Source organism: Apium graveolens, chromosome 3 (assembly GCF_009905375.1).
Source record: "Apium graveolens cultivar Ventura chromosome 3, ASM990537v1, whole genome shotgun sequence".
Classification (NCBI taxonomy): domain Eukaryota; kingdom Viridiplantae; phylum Streptophyta; class Magnoliopsida; order Apiales; family Apiaceae; genus Apium; species Apium graveolens.
In genome coordinates this window covers 43,847,053-43,860,080 of record NC_133649.1, presented here as the reverse complement: position 1 = coordinate 43,860,080, position 13,028 = coordinate 43,847,053, and positions in this window count along the sequence as shown.

Here is a 13,028-nt window from a genome sequence, read left to right as displayed (position 1 = left end):
AAAATGGGAAGTTTGATGCTAAAGCAGATGAAGGAATTTTTGTTGGATATGTTGTTGGTAAAGCATATAGAGTCTACAATCTAAGAACCAACATTGTTATGGAATCAATACATGTTGTGTTTGATGATAAAAAGATAGAAGGACTGCAAGATGGAGACTACCATGAGAGCCTCAAATTTGATAATGTGGAGATGGTTAGTGATGACAGTGATGATGAAGAAATAGTATCAAAGGATAATGTAGAAAAATCTACTACCAATGAAGCACAAAATTCAACATCTGTCGCATTGCAAAATGCTTCATCCGTCGGGAGACAATCTGCCTTATCCGTTGGGAGACAACCAGCCTCATCCGCCGGTACTCTAAATTCATCATCCGTCGGGTTATCAAGAGTAGCTGGAAATCAGAATAGATCACCTGTAGAAAGTTCCCCTTTTTCAAATCAAAGATCCACAAACTCAGCGGGAGTTTCTAACAATCAAAACTCAATCACACATCAAGACAACAATGAGGCCTCTTCATCTAGAGCTAATCTACCTCAACAAAGAAAATGGACAAAAGATCACCCATTTGAGCTCATAATTGGTGATGTTTCTTCTAGAGTTCAAACTAGGAGAGCAACTCAAGAAGAATCTCTATACAGCAGCTTTCTTTCCAAGGAAGAACCAAAGAAGGTAGAAGAAGCTTTGTTGGATCCTGATTGGATTTTAGCTATGCAGGAGGAGCTAAACCAATTTGAAAGGAATAATTTATGGAAGCTGGTGCCCAATCCTAAAGGAAAGATTCCAATAGACACTAAATGGGTATTCAGAAACAAGATGGATGAGAATGGCATAGTAGTCAGGAACAAAGCCAGATTGGTTGCTAAGGGCTATTGTCAACAAGAAGGAATAGATTTTGATGAAACATTTGCTCCTGTTGCAAGACTTGAAGCCACCAGAATCGTCTTAGCTTATGTAGCCCATGCCAATTTCAAGGTCTATCAAATGGATGTCAAAAGTGCCTTTATGAATGGAGATTTGGAGGAGGAAGTCTATGTCAGTCAACCTCCTGGTTTTGAAGATCTAAATTTTCCAGAACATGTCTATTATCTTTTGAAAGCACTTTATGGATTGAAACAAGCACCTAGAGCCTGGTATGACACCTTATCAAAATTCCTTTTGGAAAATCATTTCACAAGAGGTACTGTAGATAAAAATTTATTCTTTAGAAATGTAAATGGCTCTAGTATACTTGTTCAAATTTATGTAGATGACATTATTTTTGGCTCTACAGATGAGAAACTTTGCAAAAAGTTTTCCAAATTGATGCAAAGTAAGTATGAAATGAGTATGATGGGAGAACTAACTTACTTTCTTGGTTTGCAAGTTAAGCAAGTTAGTGATGGAATATTCATTAGTCAAACTAAATATATTTTTAATCTTTTAAAGAAGTTTGATCTAATGGATTGCACATCTGCAAAAACTCCCATGGCCACTGCAACTAAACTTGAATTAAACACTACTGAAAAGTCAGTGGATATTTCAAGTTATAGGGGCATGGTTGGCTCACTTCTGTACTCAACAGCTAGTAGGCCAGATATAATGTTTGCTACATGTTTATGTGCTAGATTTCAGGCTGATCCTAGAGAATCTCACTTAGTAGCTATTAAGAGAATTTTCAGATATCTCAAGGGAACACCAAAACTTGGCATTTGGTACCCTAGAGATTCTGGTTTTGATCTAACTGGTTATTCAGATGTAGATTATGCAGGTTGTAGAATTGATAGAAAAAGTACAACAAGAACCTGTCAATTTCTAGGAAACAAGCTTGTATCCTGGTTCAGTAAAAAGAAAAATTCAGTTTCTACTTCTACAGCTGAAGTTGAGTACATTGTTGCTGGCAGTTGCTGTGCACAGATTTTATGGATGAAAAATTAATTGCTAGATTATGGTCTGCAAGTTGAAGGGATTCCTATTTTCTGTGATAACACAAGTGCAATTGCCATCACTGAAAATCCAGTACAACATTCAAGGACAAAGCACATAGACATCAAGTACCACTTCATAAGAGAACATGTAATGAATGGTACTGTGGAACTACATTTTGTTCCAAGTGAGAAGCAGCTTGCAGATATTTTTACCAAACCACTGGATGAATCCACCTTTTCAAGGTTGGTAAGTGAATTAGGTATGCTCAATTATTCTTAAATCTTTATGAGATAATTTGCAAGTTGTAATGTAGCTAGAAATTTAGTTGATTTTTCAGTCTTGGATAAAATTTTGGCTAAGTCAAAATTTACATCTCGACGGATGATCTTTATCCATCGAGTTTGATCATCCGTTGGTATACAATTTGCTAATAAAAATCAATTATTTTTCTGGAATATTTTATGACTCGACAGATAACAGTTTATCCTCATCCGTCGAATTGTCTAAATCTTAGCCGTTAATATCCTGAACATTATCCATCGAGTATACTTATAGTTTGTAAGCATAACACGATGGATAATGGGTGGAATTTTTACAGTTTATTTTTAAATGGCTATTTTAGGCAATTTTCATTGGTTACTTTATCTTACTTTATTATTTTTAACAGTTATTTTTGGGATAATATAAAAACTTATTTCATTTCCATTACTTTTCTTTTATCATTCTCAAATCAACTGCTCCAATTTCTTTCTCTTTCAAAGCACTTACTCTTTCTTCAAGCTATTATTCTCTAACAATGGCGCCCGTTGTCAAGATTATGTCTCAAACTGGGTTTATTTTTGAGAAGAACAATTTCACTGCACTAGTAAACAAGGGGATTCAACAATCTGGTGACTATTACAAGATGATGGACTTTGTGAAGAATTGCATGCTTAGCTATGCCATGCTGGAATCACCCACAATCTTTTGTGAAGTTGTTGAAGAGATGTGGACCACTGCTATATACAACTCAACGGATAAGACAATCACACTCACCATTAAAGGTAAGGAATTCTGTATCAATAGTGGTGTTATAAAAGCATGTTTCAAGATTCCTGATAACACTGTGACCTCACCATACACTGACACTAACATAATCAATATGCTTAATTCCATGAACTATGCTCTTTCTACTTCTAAGTTAAGTGACATTAGGAGATTGGGCCTTAGGAAAGAATGGAGTTTTATGTGTGATGTAGTGACAAAGGTCTTTTCAGGTAAAGTCGATAATTTTGATTCAGTCAATATCTCCATGCTTAACATGCTCTACATGCTAGTTACAGACAGGTTCTATAATTTAAGTGACCTTGTTTTTATTTTAGTTGGGATTCAAACTAAGAGAGTTAAATAAGAGAGGTAAGAATGTGTATTATGCTACATTCTTTATGCTGTTAGCTAACCACCTCTCTGAGGGAATTGTGCTTGAGAATTCTAACAATAAATTAGATTATTGGGTTCAAGAGAGAAGGATCATTGCAGATTTGAACAGGGCCAATCATCACAAGGAGGTGCCACTGTTCTATTTCCCTGCAATGGAAGCACCTCAGGTAAGTGAGATAAGTACATCTATCCCTGCTATTCCAACCTCACAAGTTTCTTTGAGTTCCAGTGTAGCTATGGCAACTGTGTCAATGACCCAACAGTTGCCTACCCAAGCTACCAAACCAGCAAAAATTTCTAAATCCAAATAAAAAAAACCCCCTCTGCTATCTCTCAAAAGATGCTAGTTGCAAAATCCACCAAAACCAAAGAGGGGAGTGTGCAGGTGGGTAAGACAGGTGAGGGAAAGGGTGAACATAAAAGAAACCCTAAGGATAAGGATGGAGAGTTGAGTGGTTCCCAGCCTAGCCACACTGCAATTTCCCAACAAACTGCAGTGCTTAAAAGGGATAAAAGCTCATTTCTAGCTGCATCCTCCCAAAAGGATGTAGCTATTGGACAAAGCTCTCAACCAAGAGCACAAGTGAAGAGGGTTAGGGACACAAGTTCACCCCAAACTTATGCCAGAAAGAAGAAATCTAAAACCCTTGGGGATGCACAGGGTACACACACTGTGCAAACTGGTGCTAAAGACACAGTCACTGTACCTTCACAAATTCAGTTTGATGTGGCTCCAATAAATGTGAAGTCACAACCAAAATCTCTAGTAATAGAAGCACCTCAAACACCAAACTCACCCATAAACTCTCTGGATGTGGATATGATAAACACATCAATTCCTGATTCCCCTTCTTTAACTTTGTTGGGGAAGCCAAAATCTAGTGCAAGTGAGCATCATCTTTAGATGATTTGTTGGCTCACTTGCCAATTCTTTCAGGAACTGTTGAATCATCTGTGCCCAAAATATCATCAATCAGCACAGAGTCCACAATAGTTTCTACTCTCTCGATGGATATTGCTCATCCGTCGAGTAGTGACTGTATCCCGACGGATAAGCTTAACAGCAGTTATCTGTCGGTTAGCAAAATCACTAACCCGATGGATATTCCTTATCCGTCGAGTGTCTCTGCACCACCTCAAACTTCATTTATTTCAAGTGCAGAAAAATTAGTGGTTGTACAGTCACTATTAGGATTGAGAGAGAAGAGTGTTTTGAGTGAGAGTCTGGGTTGCTCCCAGAAAAAGGAGAGGAAATGAGTGAAATTATGCAATCTATTTCTTCAGGAGTGGCAAAAGAAAGTGAGAAGAGTCCCACCTTAGAAGGTGAAGGTGAGGGTGTGAGGGTGGGGAGCCAGGGTGAGACCCTGATGCAACAAAAGAGAGAAAATGAGAGAAATGCAGGTACAGGAGCTATAAGGATGGATGTCATTGTTAGTGAGTTAATGAATATCCAGGATGCAGACGGGGAGGGACTATCTCAGCAACCTAAAGCTGTTATAGATTCCACCTCCCTTGATGCTGAGGAATTTACTCACCCTATTCAGCTTATCAACTTCTAGCTGAACAGGGCAATGATAATGCAGAAAGGATGCTCAATCTGGTGCATACCACACAGTCTATGATAAGAGCTAAGGATGTCATCACAGCTTTGCCCTCTACAGCTGGTGATGTGGATTATGAGACTGGTGGCTCAGCTGATTTCTTTGGCGAAGAAAGTGGGGATAGTGAAGATGAAGCAATGGACATAGGGGGAGAAGTAGGTTTCAGTTCAAGATCAGGTATGCCATCATAGTCATTTTCAAAGCACTGTGATGAGCACTACTTCAAGACAACCCTGATCCAACTAATCAATTAGACATATAGTGCTCTTCAAACCACTATAAATACCAGCACCAAGAAGCTCCTTCAGGCACATCTAGCCTCTCTGCAACTTCAACAAATTCAAGGCTTCCAACATGTTAGGGATGTAAACACCATCAAGGGTGATATTGAGGAGATGAAGAAGGCCATTTCAGTCAAACTGGAGTCTAAGCTTCCAGAAGCTACAATGCTTGACATCAAGAGGCAATTAAGGAAAAATTCTGATCTTGCAACCAAGATAGATGCCTTGGATACAAAAATGTCAGCCATGGAAGCATCTTTAACAGCCATTCATCTTCATCAAGCCCAACAGACATATTTACTTCAAAAACTGGTGGCTGCTCAAACCTCCTCCTCTACTCAACTTGATGATAACAAAAAGGGGGAGAAAGGACCAAGTGAGGGGGAGAGGCTTCAAATTCAAATCAGTAAAGTAATTGTGCCTTTAATTACTATCTCAAAGCCACCAGTTACAGACAGTATAGATCTGATAAATGCAGCAACAACCAACATTAGAGCAGCTGAAATGAAGCAGTTGTAGTCAATCAACTGGGAGAAGATTGATGAGGATATACAAAGTAAATTTGGACTAGTAAAGGAGTCAGAAAAGTCAGCCATCCATTACTCTCAAATCAAGCAGATTTCTGTGAATAAGATGAGCATGAACTATCTGGAAAGGGGAAAGTCATCCTGCATCAAATCTCCAAAGGCTGAAATAATTCTGAAACCAAGGGTGAACTATCCAAAATCATCATTGAAGAACCCTTTGGATACTGTGTATGAGACACCTAAGCCTGATAAAAAGAATCTTCTGTCAAGGTCAATTGCTTTCTACAAAGATCCAGCTGATTCAGCTTTGAAAAAGAGAATTGCTAAAGTTTTCAGGAATAGGAAAGAAATTTGTGTAGTGGCTGGACACCCTCAATTTGCTGAAGCAAAAAGAGAAGAAAAGGCTAGATTGAAGCCGAAAATTAAGAAGCAAGCTGCTCATGATGCTAAAAAGGCTAAACAAAACAAAGAGCAAATTGCTATCTTGGCCAAGCTACAGGCTGTAAATTCATCATAATAAATTCCTGCGCAGCCATCTGAAATCATTGAATCTCAAGATCCAAAGAAGCAAGTTGAACAACAGAAGAAAGCTCCAAGAATCAAGGAATTGGCTAAAAGAACCAAAAGGAAACTGGACATTGTTGATAAGGAATTGGAGAATCAGTTTCCCAAGGAATCCACTCCAACTACAAGTCAAGCATCAAAACCCTCTGTGGTATTTGAAGATATCAAGGTGGTGGATCCTTACAGGAACATTCATGGTGAACCTATTGTGCCTAAGGATGAGCCAATAGAATGGGAGAACATACCAATTCCTGACTTCAATTTGCCAATCCTTAACAAGCCAAAAAGAACAAAGTCAAGAGCAGTCAAGAAAGTGAAGTTATCACCTCTCAAATCCAAATCTCTAGTCAAAGCTCAATCTAAAGCCAATAAGGGAGATTACCTGTACTTATGTGACATCAAGGAGTTTTCTGATCTAAACCTCTATTTAGATGAACTAGATGAAGTAAGAGGAATTGATGCATACAGAAACCTACCTGAAAGGCTAATGTTCAAGTACAAGGGAGGAAAGGAGATTTAGTGGCCTCTTCATAGGATCCTTCAAGAAAGACAAGTTGTACTGATTAAGGTTTATTCATCTTTCAAGAAGAACTTTGGGTTCAATGTTACTGCAAGAAGATTGGTTCTAAAGAAGATTGAAGAATTAAGGAGTGTTAGAGCTAAAGATGCACTCCCAAAGACTCTAATTATCCCTTACACAGGGAGAAGAGTGCATCTAAGGCCCTACTGGCTGATGGAGTTCATGGATGACAAAGGAGTGAGAAGATTTTTCAGATTAGAAGACCAACTGAGCATCTCTAGCAATGAGACTCTCTTGGAAATGCAAGAAAAGCTAAATCTCTCAGAATCTGATGAACTGGAATTCCACAGGCAGCTACAAAATCAGATTGAAGAAAACAACAGAAAGCTTGGAAAGAGATCCAGACCTTCAAGGAACTAGATAAATTTGTTCACGGTAGAGGAGCATCTTGAAAATGACTGTGAGCTAAACTTTGTACATTTTGTTAATTGAAGCATTTTTCAGTATTATCTACTCTTTTTTAAAGTTGTGTTTTTAGGGTGTTTTGTTATCATCAAGCATCTCATAATTTATGGCTACAATTCCAGTAGACATAAATTGGGGGAGATTGTTGTGTATATGTTGTGTACTTGATGATTTCATTTACAAAACACCTTGGTAGATTTTACTTAGTGAAAATGTAGCACTCGACGGATAAGGATTGTAGTCCCGACGAATGACTCAATATAGTCCCGACGGATGATAATTTACTATGCATCGAGTGAATAGCTTATGTAACAATAAGTCTGTAGCACATTTTTGCATACACCTTTGTATAAATTCTGTAGTAGCATATAAGTCATGCTGACTTTAACTAGATATGCAGAATAGGTTGATTAATTGTACATAGATGATGTCTTGTAATTCTGCATAAATGAAATGAAGTCAAGTGCCAAATAGCTACCGACGGATAATTAATAGAGCTTCGACGGATGATCACATATCTATCGACAGATGATCAACAAAGCTGTCGACGGATGATCAACAAAGCTGTCGATGGATGATCATGTACTCAACGGATTAACTAAACAAATACGCCGAGTCCCCGGCAGCGGTGCCAAAAACATGTTAGGACGAAAACACGCGCTAATAATACATGTAAGTATACGCGTTCACAAGTAAAATAGAATACTTTCTAGTTCATTCCCACAGAGACTCAGACTAATTATGTTCAATTAACACTCACTCACCAATGTATAATTTCTTCTCAATGTTATGACAATAACACTTAGATTTGATTAACTAATTATTGACTATAGTTAACTACAAGAATTAAGCACTTAATTGACACTTGAATTAACAATATTAAAACACACATGAGATCACAACTTCATTACTACTTCCTTCAATAGTCATTGTCATTACCCTTAGCATGCAACCGTGATGATATTAATCGAACAACACGAAACTGATAAAAGCCAACTTTCATTGTACTAATACCATTCTACCAAGCATCCATAATTAAGACAGAAGTTGAATAGGCATCAATTATGTTGAGACCCTATATGTCTACAGAATTTGACAACATAACGATTTAAGCACAAGTTATTCCTTATGATTACACAGGGCGAGTAAAACGGTTGGAGTTACCCACTAATTATGCATACACATACATGAACCTATGCTAGCATGGCAAGTTCTAAACCTCAAGATCCACCGTCGCTTCATAAGAGATTAACACCCTATCTTATATGTTCACGACGCACATAAGACGAATAAGCACAACCAATACTAGATATCATACAATCATCACACACTAAGGTATTAAACAACTAACTAAAGAATTCCATAGTAAATCCGTTATGACCCCATGATCACGATTAGCCCATGATAGCACTCATCGTCATCATGGGTTCATATGAAAACATGATAATAAAAAACGAGAATAATAACTAAAACTACTTATATTAAACCAGAGTACGTCACAAGAGTATATAAGTTCAAAGTAAAGAAAACTAGCATCCAACGTTACAATGAAATAAAGAATCACAAGAAAATATGCTTCCTCTTCGTTACGGTGTGCTAAAACGGTCTTCTTCCTTATCTCCTCACTCCTTGATTAATACTACGATCCAACCTTTGTGAAACATCTCTGAAAACTACTTATATAGAAGTCCCATAAAACCCAGCTAACTCAGAAGTTGGAAGTTAAACAAAACCAGGAGTCTAAAATAATTAATCTAAAATTCCGTCCCTGAGCGGCCGCTCAGCATTCCTGAGCGGGCGCTCAGTTTCCTGAGCGGGTGCTCCGCTTCCTAAGCGGGCGCTCAGCTTCCTGGAACGGGCGCTCAGCTTCCTGAGCGGGCGCACAGCAGAGCTGAGCGGGCGCTCAGACCCCTTCTGGAAAATGCTCTATTTTTGCTCCCGTTTCTTGCTGCATTCTGCTCCTATCTTCCCACGCGTAATGCCAAACAGATGCCAAGGCTTATTCTTGATGAAATCTCTCCAGAAATACAATTAATACCCTGAAATGCACAAACACTAGAAAAATGCATCAAATACATAAATTACTTGATTCCAAGACATCAATTCAAGCCATTATAAGACGTTCTAAGTGGTATAAATTGCCACTTATCACACCCCCAAACTTAAATTGATGCTTGTCCTCAAGCGTCACAGACTCAAAAACAAAACAAAAACATGCATGAATGCAATCTATATGAAATGCAATGATCCCCCTTACTATGACCAAACCAACCAACTTACGACATCTCAACAAATGCAATTAGGCAAATAAAGATCAATCGAATCATACAAACTAATATACAACCAGAAACGTGGTGTGTGCGGATGCTTAACAGATATGCTTCGAAACTAGATAAATTATCATAACTCGACTATCCTCAAGATAATCACATGATTATACGAAGAATAAAATTCTAGGCACAAAATGACTTATAACACTTCAAGATTACTGGAGCTTATTACAGAATCATGCTTTTTATTTAACACAACACATAAATGCTTATTTGACCGTGCAATGAGTGAGGTCCATAAAAGACTTATGCAATGGCATCCATGTAGTGAGCGTTAGGTTAGCAGATCCCAGACTATAAAAGCCTTAGGTTACTAGGCACAAAGTCCCCTAAGAACTTAATAACTAGAATACCAAAGAGCCCACGCGTGATCAATTATGCATTCACTCTTTATTTTTTTTCTTTTCTTTTCTTTTCTTTTCTATTTTTTTCTATATTTTTTTTAAAATTTCCCGAGCAAGTGCGTTTCACTCTATCTTGCTCAACCCTAGACTACTCACATAAAAATACGAGCCGACTACTAGCCATTTGACGCCTAGCCACAATTAGTAATGAATTCCACTTTTTACTCCAATTTTTCTTTTCATGCCTTTTATTACTAAGAACCTATTATAAATTTTAAGCATAATCAATAGATTAACCTTGAAAACCATCAAACCATAACAACAATCTAGTCCTTAAGCATTCTCTAAGACTTAGTGAAATTACAAGTGTTTCTAGCATGCACGTCAATCTACAAGACTCAACATCACTTTAACGCTATCACTACACTCGCATCAACATCACAAATCAATTGGTAAAGCAACGCAAAAGAGATCATGGTATATGAATGAGCTACATGACCTGATAAATAAAGCTATAAATAAAAAAAAACTATATGGCAAAAATATGCAATTATATGAACTAAACTATCATGAATATGCAACTATATGACACACACACAAAATATTCCTTAACTACCACCCCCAAACTTAAAATCTTCACTGTCCCCAGTGAAGGTAGTAGAAAAAAACACAGGGTATAACTACTCGGAGAGATCATCATCATCATCACCCTCAGAGGGTGGAGTATCAGGAGGCGGATATGCAGAGTCCTCACCAAAAACTGGCCACTGGATGTCAGCTCCAAGGCCTCTAAAAGCAGTCCCAAGTGCAAGGGTGAGCTCCTGAGCAAACCTGCTCTGTGTCTCGTACATAGCATTCATCCTCCTCGACAGCCTCCTATACTGGGCATCAACCATCCCAGCACCCTCTTGAGCAATATAAGAACCAGCCTCATCATGCCCGGGTCTCGCCATGGTAGCACCACGTGCTGGACGCCCTCCTAGAAGACGATAACCCAGCCCATGCTCCTCGGGCTCTCCACCAGTCCACTCCTGTATCGCATTCAGAGTCCCGGAGTCAATAGGAGCGGCCGGCATCTGCAACTGCTTGTGAGAAGGCCACTGAACTCCCACTGCTCGGCAAAGCTTTGTAACCGTGGATGCATAAGGGATGTTCATGTGCTTAGCTCCCCTTAAAAACTTCAGAATTCCTTGATAGATGAACTCACCAAGGTCCATATAGTACTCCTCATTCAAAATACCCCATAACAACTGTGCTCACTCAACTGTGACCTCACGTCACGTGCATGCGAAGTAGGCAGAATATTAGCGCAAATAAAGGCATTCCATGCACGGGCATACCTATTCATCGTAATCGCCGGAAACTGGCGATACTCGTTAGTCCCAATCTTGAAAGTCCAAACTGTGCCCGGCCTACAAAGAGTAGCACAAATCAAATCCAAGTCAAAATCCTCAGCAGTCTTCTCATTCCAATTCTCCTCCGTGGGCTTCCTCTGTCGCTGCCCAATCACATGGCGAATCACCTCAGGGTGATAATCCACCGTCATCCCCCGCACAATAGATTACCCATTCTTTTCAGCCTTCACGTTCACATAGAACTCACGAACAACGCTCATCGGAACTACCTCTGGTGACTCACAAAAAACAATCCAACCCTTCTCAACAATCATTGGCAACAACTCACCATCCCTCCCCGATGGTAAGAATCCCCTCTCCTTCAAAATTGGCTTACCCAGAAGCCTAGTATACTCCTCCTCAGAAGCCCTATCAAACAAACGAGGCCTCGCAGCAGTACCCCTCGAAGAATCAACAGTAGGAACAGTGTTGCTGCTATCAATAGTCCTGGATCTCTTGGGTGCCATCGAAACTGAGAAAAAGTGTTAAGATTTGTGTTTTTGAATATGGGAGAGAGTTTAAGGTTTGAAAGTGTATGGGGGAGTATATGGAATAGTTGTATGTATATATAGGGTAGAGATTAGGGTAAAATTTGATTAGGAGTGGGTTTGAGGGTTAAAAACGTGGGTAATGGGAAGATAATTCGTGGGTAATGGGGCTGTAATTTGATTTTTGATTTTTTCAGATTTTTTTGGATTTTTATAAGACTTAAAAAAAATTATTCCAGTCGGGCCCTGAGCGGGCGCTCAGGGGTCTTCTGGAATTTTTTTTTCTTGCCCAGTTTTTCTGATTGTTTTGTGGTTTTGGATAGGTTACTAACTTCTAAGGGTTCCTGTAACAACAAATCATGGGTTGCCTCCCAAGAAGCGCTTCTTTTTTCGTCATTAGCTTGATGTAGCGTACCTTAATCAAGTTGACAATAAAACGGCACTAACCACTTCCCGATTTGCCGTGTCCCCATAGTAATGCTTCAAACGCTGACCATTAAGCTTGAATGCTTGGTCCAGATCATTCTAAAAAATCTCCACCGCTCCATGTGGAAACACAGTTTTGACAATAAAAGGTCCAGACCACCTTGATTTCAACTTTCCAGGAAAAAGTCGGAGATGAGAGTTGAATAAAAGAACTTGTTTCCCCGGCACAAATGACTTAGGATATAGCTTCCTGTCATGCCACCTTTTCATTTTTTCCTTGTACATTGTTGTTCTCGTACGCTTGGAGTTGAAATTCATCAAGTTCATTTAGCTGTAGCATTCGCTTCTTTCCAGCTGCATCTAGATCAAGGTTTAACTTCTTCAACGCCCAATAGGCCTTATGCTCAAGCTCTGCAGGTAAATGACATCCCTTACCATACACAAGTTGAAACGGGGACATCCCAAGTGGAGTCTTGTATGCTGTTCTGTAAGCCCAAACAGCTTCATCGAGCTTTAAAGACCAATCCATTTGTGACGGACAAACAAACTTCTCTAAAATGCGCTTGATCTCTCTATTAGACAGTTCCGCTTGACCATTCGTTTGAGGATGATAGGCAGTAGCAACACGATGATTCACATTGTAGCGCTGCATCATAGAAGTGAACTTACGGTTGCAGAAGTTCGACCCTTCATCACTTATGATTACTCGTGGTGTTCCAAACCTTGTGAAAATCTGCTTATGAAGAAAATTCAACACTA